The sequence below is a fragment of the Eulemur rufifrons genome, chromosome 10 (assembly GCF_041146395.1).
Source record: "Eulemur rufifrons isolate Redbay chromosome 10, OSU_ERuf_1, whole genome shotgun sequence".
In the NCBI taxonomy this organism is placed as follows: Eukaryota; Metazoa; Chordata; class Mammalia; order Primates; family Lemuridae; genus Eulemur; species Eulemur rufifrons.
Window position 1 is genome coordinate 7379599 of NC_090992.1, and position 9733 is coordinate 7389331.

The window sequence follows — 9733 nt, forward strand, 5'->3', positions numbered from 1 at the left end:
GAAAACTTGTAGGTAGCTTGAAAGTAGACAATGGGGTTTTTTTCTTATTCAGATAAAAGGGTTTTAAAACTATACCATACAAAAAAAACCCCATAAATATTTGTATTAAAGAAATAAACAAATTAAACTATTGAAGAACTAGAGTAAAACAAAAGTGCATGTTTTATACACAGTTGTTGGAAGAAGGACTCTCTAAGCTTAAAAGCAGTAAATTAAAGCACAAAGAATGAATTCTGACATATGCTACAACATAGATGAACCTTGAGGGCATTACGCTAAGTGAAATAAACCAGTCACAAAAAGACAAATACTTTATTATTCTACTTGTATAAGATACTTACCGTAGTCAAAGTCATAGAGACAGAAAGAATGGTTGTTGCCAGAGTCTGTGGGGAGGAGGGGAGGGGAATTAAAGGGTACAATGTTTCAGTTTTACAAGAGTTATGGAGATGGATGGTGGTGACGGTTGCGTAACATTATGAATGCATTTAATACCACTGAACTGTACATTTAAAAATGGTTAAGATGGTAAATTTTATGTTATGTGTATTTTAGCACAATGAAAAAATTTAAACAACAAAATAAATTCATGATGATGTAAAACACACACACATATATAGAGAGAATAAAACTATTAAAAGCAAATCTGATGTATTAGTTAGGATTAATTTAGGTTAATATGTTTTTAAAAGATGCAAAACAGAAGTCACTTAAACATGATGGAAGTTATATCCCTCCCATAGAAAGAAACCTGGAAGTAGGGAGTTAAGGCCTATCAGGGTAGCTTTACTATGTCAGTAGGGATCTAGGGTCATGTCTTCTGTTCTGCCATCCTTAGCATGGGACTTCCCCATTGTGAAGGTCTCTCGTAGTTTAGTATCACTGCTAGATCTCCAGCCATTTCAGGAAGGAGGGAGAGATGTCTTTTAAGGTTTCTCAGAATCGCCACCTAACATTTTTGTTTACATCTCCCTGGCAAAAAAAGAAAAAAAAATTTACATGGTCACATGGTCCCAATCACATGCACGGATGTGACCAACTAAAAATCAGGGGTCTCTATCTAAAGAGATGAGAATATTGGGGCTATAGCCTCTGCCACAAAAATGAGAGAAATTTAAAAATAATCTCTAACTGGGGAAAGATTTTATAAGTATGACAGAATATTAAGAAGATATAAAAGAGAAAATATTTATTTTGTATATACACATTTTTAAAATTGCATTGCAAAAACCACCATGAACTAAATCAAAACACAAAATATATTGCTATTCATATTATAGGAGAGGGCTAATTTCTATACATATAAATATTAAATAGCTCCTACAAATTGGTAAGAAAAAGCACAAAGGAATATAAAACAACAACAAATAGCAAAAAGGAAGTAAATACTCAAAATGGTTAAATTAGATGAACCATAATATACTACATTATAAATACTTATTGGATATATTATATAGCTAATATATTTTTAGGAATATATAAATAATAAAAATATTTGGCAGTTCCTTACAAACTAACAGGCTAAAAATGAATTCTTTAACTGCCTAGAAATGAGAAAAATATACTTTTTAAAACTGCAAAATTATTTAGAAAACATTAAACAAACTCAGTTCAATCTATAGGATCTACATATACTAGAGCAGTTGTTGTTAGTCCTGGCTAAACCTAGGGTTACAGGCAGAGTTATCAGATTTAGTAAATGAAAACATAGGATGTCCAGTTAAATTTGAATTTTAGATAAACAGCAAATAATTTTTTAGTATAATTATGTCTCATGCAATATATCCTATGCAATATCTGGGACATACTTATATGAAAATATTATTATTTGTTTTATCTAAAATTGAAGTTTTTAACTGGGTGTCTTATACTTTCTCTGTCAATGCCTGGGTTCTACCACAGGCAAAATAAATCAGAATCTCTGGAGTTCTGGCCTGGGCATTAGTCTTTTTAAAAATTCCCCAGGTTAGAATCACTTAACCCACAGCTAGGATTGAGAACCACTGCTCTAGAAAATGTTAATTTTAGATGAATTAATTAGGTAAATTGGCATCAGGAGAATTGGCTTTAGGTGAATTGGTATAAGGTGAGCTAAATCACTATCAGCACCTCAGTATGCTGTTTACAAATGATTGTTCAGCCCTCTTGAATCTAATTCATTTTGTAGACATTACTTATAGCCTCCCACTTTGAATTTGGCATTTGCCTCTGGCTCCTTTCTTTGCATAAATGAGGTCTCTTCTGAGAAGAGCAGTTTGCTTCCCTTTCCTGATAGCTGAGGCCTGGAACTGAAGATGTGATCATGTTCATCTTGGAGGTTAAAGTTGAAACATCCTGATTTCAAATCAGCAGTGACTCGGAAATCCCCGTTAATGCTTTTGGGAAGTTTTGTTTTTCACTTGCATGATGGAGAAATTGTAAGGTAAGAATAATTTGATGACTTGTAAGTGTTAGGGACATAACCAGAGGCAAACTCAGATATCCTAACCCCCAATTAATTAATTTGGTTTAAGAAAAGACCTTATGGTGAAAGTCTCCAATTTTGGTTAGTGGTGCTCAGAAAAACAGATCAAGAAACTTACTTACATTTCCAGACTTTTCCAAAACAAAATGTCACCTGAGAGCACCTCTTTCTTCTCTGTAGATAGCGCTATCTATTCCTCATCAGCTCCAAATGACCCCTGTGGCAGAGAAGAATGGGCTGTTATTTGATGCCAAATTGAATTTTCAGAGATTCAGTGAACTAAGACTAGAGAATTATTACAGTGACTCAGTATGTGTGTGTCTATTTGTGATTTTTAACATTGATAGCAAGCCAGAGTTACTTTTAATTTCCTCTTAAATATTAGTATGTTTCAAAATGTCCACAGTTACTGACTAGGCCATTGTGTTTCTGATGTTGATGATAGAAAGTAGCTAACTTTTAAACTTAAAAAAAATCATCTGGGAGGTTCTGACTGAACTTTCCATATTTTAAGAGTACCCATCATAGCCATAAGAAAACGTGAATATTCTTTACTCACTGCTAATTTTTAGTAATCCTTTTTGCCCTTTGGTTCTCTCAAGCCTCTGACTCACGCAAGAGCTAGCAGCCTTGGCTGCACAACTATCATCCCAATATTCTGATCTCCTGAGAAGCATGGGCTTCAGGAGTGGATTTGTCTTCAAAAAGGGTAGAAAGCCTGAAACTTGATTTCTGTCTATGGATAATATCCAAGGCAGGTGGAAAGAAACTGTCACACTAGACAGCAACTGCCCCTTGTCTCTGGTCTCCATATCTGCACTGGCACAGATCAAAAGGGGTCTCTATGTGGCTCTGTACTTATAGGAAGACATCAGTTTTAGGTAAGTGAAAGCTCTAGAATTCTGAATATTTCTGACAAGACCCTAACCCCTCACTCTCAAGTTATAGCCTTATCACCACTATGTGTCATAGTACCATCAAAATTAACTTCATGGGCCTGGTGCAGTGGCTCATGCCTATAATTCTAGCACTTTAGGAGGCTGAGGCAGGAGGAGAACTTCACTTGAGGCCAGGAGTTCAAGACTAGACTGGGCAATGTAGCAAGACCCAGTCTCTAAAAAAAAAAAAAAAAAAAATTAGCCAGGAGTGGTGGTGCTTGCCTGTAGTTCTAGTTACTCAGGAGGCTGAGGCATGAAAGTCGCTTGAGCCCAGGAGTTTAAGACAACAGTGAACTATGATTGCATCACTGCACTCCAGCCTGGGTGACAGAGTGAGACTCTGTCTCTATAAAATTAAAAAAGGCCTGGCTTAGTGGCTCATGCCTGTAATCCTGTTACTCCTGGCTGAGACAGGAGAATTGCTTGAATATAGGAATTAGAAACCAGCCTCCGCAAGAATGAGACCCTCTCTCTACCAAAAATAGAAAAAATTAACTGGGCATAGTAGCTTGGGCCTCTAGTCCCAGCTACTCGGGAGGCTGAGGCAGGAGGATCATCTGACGCCGGTGGTTGAGGTTGCAATGAGCTATGATGATGCCACTGCACTACAGCTAGGATGACAGAACAAGGCTCTGTCTCAAAAAAAAAAAAAAAAAAATAGCTTCATGCTCTATGTCAGTTTCCCAAAGTTCAGAACTTTTCTGTCATCTCTTTTCACTCAGAGATAAACTTCCATGTTGTTCTGTAGATTTATTTTTATTATACTATTTCTATCCCTTCTCAACTCCTGAAACCCTTCCACTATGCCCTCTGGTCAGTCATTAGCAAAATTCCCTATATCCTAAGCCTCTTTTCTGAAAATTACCTTCTTTTTTTTTTTTTAACTGAAACTTGGTTCTCTCTGAGGACATTATTTCCATTGAGTCTTCTCAAAATGTATTATAGCTGTGGTTTCTCCTTAGCTTTTGTACTACTGGGCCTTGAAATAAATTCTCTTCTTTGATCCTCATTGCCACTTCCAGATCACTCTACTTCCAAACTGCTTAACAACATTCAGCTTAGAATCTCATGCCATCAAATTTTATCACCCACTACCTCTCCCTGTAGCAGTCATCTCCTGAATCCATGTCACTACCCTCATTTCTTGACCATCTTAATTGCTGGCTCTTCATCATCCTCTCTAGTAAGATTCCAGTCATAATTCTTGGTGATTTCAATATCCATATAGATGTTTCTTCTAATAACCTAGTCTCTCCATTCCTTGAATTTTTCTCCTCCAATTATCCAGTACTCTATCGACCTCAGCCACCTACTCCCATCTAAGGTCAGATATAGACTTCATGTTATGAATGACCGCAACACTTCTTAATATCAAAATTTCAAGCATCAAACTTTTTGGCTACCCCCTCCAATTTCCCCAGCTTACTCCCTCTAGGACCGTAACTTCAAAAATAATTTCAACCACTCCAATGCATCAAACCTATTAGTCCTACCATCTTTTCATCATCCTTACCACTATGTCCTTAATTATCCTTCTCCAGATAAAAGTTCATGGTCAATCATTATAATCACTCCATTTTACATAGTCTTAATTCCCTGACTCTCTCTAATATACTTGCTTATAAATATCCAAAGCTTCATAAATCAAAAACTTTGAATTTATAAATTTAAAACTTCATAAACCCCAAATTTTGCCTACACCAGGCCTGTATTCACATATATTAATGTGGTAGAAAAAAAAATCACAATATTGCTAGCTGTTCTCACTTTATATTTGTGATTACAAATCTCAAATGCTCCTGGCAATTATATATTATAGTATTTTCCTAGCCCATTTACTATCCCATCCACATCCATTCTACCTTGATTGCTTCATAGCTTCTGATCTTTTTCCATGTTATGGAAAAACCTTCAGCACATCCCTCATCCTTTCCATCAGCAGAGCATCTTACCTCTTCACCCACTGATAAATGAAGTGATTACAGGAGTCGTCTGTAAGTTCTTGCTGTGTTGACCTACTAACCTGTGTCTTCTTGTACTTATGTTCTGTGACTATTAGATGAACCGTCCATCCTGCCGCTAGCTAAGGCCACCCTTGCACTTGTGCTCAAATCCTCTCCCATGTCATGTACTTGAGGACATTGCTTTCTACCACCCCTATATTATCAATTTTATTTTTTCTACTGGATCTTTCCAACACAGCATAAAAGCATGTTGTTATTTCTCATATTTTAAAATAACTGTATATTGACCTCATTTTTCCTTCTAGCTAGCTACAGGTCATTTCTCTTTTCTTTACAAAAAGAAAAATTCCTTGAAAGCGTTCTCTATACTTACTATCTCTAATTCCCCTCCTAATTACTCTTTTTTTTCATAGATTTATAATAATTATATTTAAACAATTGTCACTCATATTTACTTGGCCATAAATTCAAATGAATTCATTTGAAACCACTGTTATTAATTTTAAAAATTAGTACCTGGCTTGAAGAAATAGTTGCAATGCTCAAATTTATTTTTTAAAGTTTCCAAACAAGGGGCCAGGAGCGGTGACTCTAACCTGTAATGCCAGTGCTTAAGGAGCCTGAGGATTGCTTGAGGCCAGGAGATGGAGACCAGCCTTGGCAACATAGCAAGACCCATCTCTAAAATTAATTAATTAATTAAAAAACTAGCCCAGGCTGGGCGCGGTGGCTCACGCCTGTAATCCTAGCACTCTGGGAGGCCGAGGCGGGTGGATCGCTCGAGGTCAGGAGTTCAAGACCAGCCTGAGCAAGAGTGAGACCCCCGTCTCTACTAAAAATAGAAAGAAATTATATGGACAACTAAAATATATATATACAAAAAATTAGCCAGGCATGGTGGCGCATGCCTGTAGTCCCAGCTACTCGGGAGGCTGAGGCAGTAGGATCGCTTAAGCCCAGGAGTTTGAGGTTGCTGTGAGCTAGGCTAACGCCACGGCACTCACTCTAGCCCAGGCAACAGAGTGAGACTCTGTCTCAAAAAAAAAAAAAAAAAAAAAAACTAGCCCAGCGTGGTGACACTCCTACAGTCCCAGCTACTCAGGGAGCTGAGGCAGGAGGATTCTTTGAGCCCAGGAGTTTGGGTGATTGGGCCACTGCACTCCAGCCTGGGTGACAGAGATCCTGTCTCTAAAAAAATAAATAGATAAATAGTTTTAAAAATAAATAAAAAATTTTCAAACCTATAGAAAAATTGACAGAACAGTAAAATGAATATCTATACTCCTTTCATCAAGAGTCACCATTTAACATTTGGCCACATTTGCTTCTGTCTCTCTCTCTCTCTTTCTCTCTTTTCCTTTCTCCCTTCTTCCGTCTCACCCACTTTCCCTCCCTCACTCTCTTCCTTCTTCTCTGTATAATTTTTGGTGTACCATTTGAAAGTATATTTTAGACATCATGACACATCACTGCTAAATAAAGCAGCATGCCTCTCCAAAGAATAAGGATATTCTCCTACATAATCATGGTGATATTTTCACAAGTAAGTGAATTAATATTATTTCAATGATACTACTTTATATATAGTCCATATTCAAATTTTAACAATTGTCACAAAATGTATGGGTTTTTTTTTTCAATTCATAGTCTAATCATGTTTCACTCATGGCATTTGCCTATGATTAACCTTCAAACTTTTTCAAGTTAGAGTGGTTCCTCTCCATATTTGCTTTATATATCATTTTTTCCCTTTTCTTTTCTTTTTGATTTTTTAAAATCTTTTTCATTTCAGCATATTACAGGGCTACAAATGTTTAGGTTACATATATTGCCTTTGCCCCACACGAGTCAGAGCTTCAAGCATGTCCATCCCCCAGATGGTTTCTCTTCAGAGTGTATAAATCTTTCGCCTTGTGTTCTACATATCATTAACTTAAAAAAATAAAAAAAGTCCTGGCTGGTTATCTTATAGAATGTTTTACATTATGGACTTTTCTAATTTTTTCTCCCTCATAATTAGACTGAGTTAAACATTTTTTTTGCAAGAATACTATACACGTGTATGTTTAGTACACACACATGTTGCATCTTATCAGGAAGTAGATAGTGTCAGGTTGTCCCGCTATTGGTTATGTTAAGTTTGATTACTTAGTTAAGGCAGTAACCAACACGTCTCTCCTTTGTAGAGATACATTTTCACCTTGAAATTAGTAGGCAATTTGTGGGGTGATATTTTCATAATTTGTGATTATCATACTCCCTCAAATGAGTTTCACTCAGCGATTTTAATATTCATTCGTTGATAACATCCATTATGTTGAGGGTTACTAAACATTAATTTTCTAATTCTGTCATTCTTTCTTCATTTTTGAGATGTTTTCTTTTCTGAAAAGAAGAGTTTCCCCTATTACTATTTCTATCTCTTTTTTTGAATTTCAGTGTGGAAAAGCAGATTTATTTTTACTCAGTGTGTTATAAGACATTACTGTCATTATTATTTTTGGTGTTCAACGTCTTTTCAGTTTGGCCAGTGGGATCCCTTTCAAGTGAGCACTGTGTCCTTTTTATATGACCTTTCTGTTCTTTAAGTATTCCTTGCTTTCTAGCAATACAAGATACTTCAGATTTATTTTATACTTTTCTTGCCCCAGACCAGGAATCAGGTCTTTCTCTAAGGATCTCTCATTCCTTTTAGTGGGAATTATTATTTAGAAACCAAGATCTAGGTGATGTATGTGCTCATTGCTACTGGTTATCTGTGTTTCCAGGCTTAACTTTCAGTGAACTTGTATTCATGAGTTTATTCTAAACAGGTACTTCCAATTAAAATCCACTGGCATAGGGTTCTTCTTTACATTTTCCCATTCAACGTTTGTATTTCCCTTCTTCTTCACTGAAAACCCTTGTTCCAAACAGCACTGGCATATTTACTTATTTTTCTCAATTCGATAATACATACAAAATAGTTTCAAAATTATATCAATAATATCACTGGTAATAGCAAACCTACTCAGCAAATGTTCCATTCTCTCTTCAGCCCACTGCAATAATACTTTCACACTGACCATTCCACCAAAATTCTCTTTTCAATTCTCAGTTCTCATCTTCCTTGACCTTTCAGCAATATTTGCCATAATCTCATCTTCCTCCTTGAAATACTTTCATTACTTGTTTTTTACACACTATTTTTTTTTTTTACTGTACTGGTTTTCCTTAGTCTTCTAGGTTTGTTCCTTATCGTCATCACAACCTCTTAATGTTAGTGTGCTAGAAACATTGGTTCTTCTACCTCTTATCTCTTTTGTCTCCTTGGTTATTTCATCTAGTTCCATAGATTTATAAACCATCTATTCATTGACTACTTCCAAATTTTATCTAAGTTTCAACATCTTTCTTGAACTCCAGACTTGTATATCCAATTGCCTATTCAACATCTCTATATGGCTGTCTAATAGGCATCTCAAATTTAAAATTTTCAAATGTAAATTTTGTATCTTCTTCCCCTAAATCTCCTCTTCCCTCTGCTAGTTAATGGCAACTCTATCCTTCTAGTTGTTCAGACCAAATTCCAAAGTTATCTTTGACTTCTGTATTTTCTGTCACATCTAATCCATCAGCAAATCCTGTTATCTTTATCTTCAAAATTTACTGAGATAGATCGTTTTACTTACCTAACAGTCAATCACCACTATAGTCATTCAATTACTAAATATTACCAGGTATCTCTTATGTGTTTGTCCTATCTGAGAGTCAGAAAATACAATGTTGAATGAAGTGGACACCATCCTAGCCTCACAAAACTTAGATCCTAATGGGTAAGACAGACAATTAAATTGCTACAACAAATATGTTACAGGCCACCATAAAAAGAAAGCAGGATAATAAAAGAATTCAAAACTACAGGTATGGGATGGGGGGCTGGGAAAGACTGGGCCATAAAAGATGAAGAGTTATCTAGACAAGGAGTAAGGCAAATAGTGACCTAATAATAGGGAAAAGCATATGCAAAGGTTTAGAAGCAATGAAAGGATAGTGCATTTCAAGGACACTGTGGGAAAAGGAATAAACTTTATCACTATTTTTCTCTTCTTTAGGGCGATCTGCCTTAATATTATACTTCTTAGTGACCTTCAAGCCATCTTAAAAATTGATTATTCATTGTCAAATTTTACTTTTTAATCTTAAAGGATATTTTTATTGTAGTAATCAATATTCATTAGCTAATAAATATTATCTAATACAGATAAGTACTACTATGAAGTGATAATCAATTTTATTAAAATTTTTGAAGTTCCTTTCAGATAATTTTAGGAACATTTTAAAAGTATTATTCTCTAGGTCTTCCAAGATTACCTGACCACCCCAAT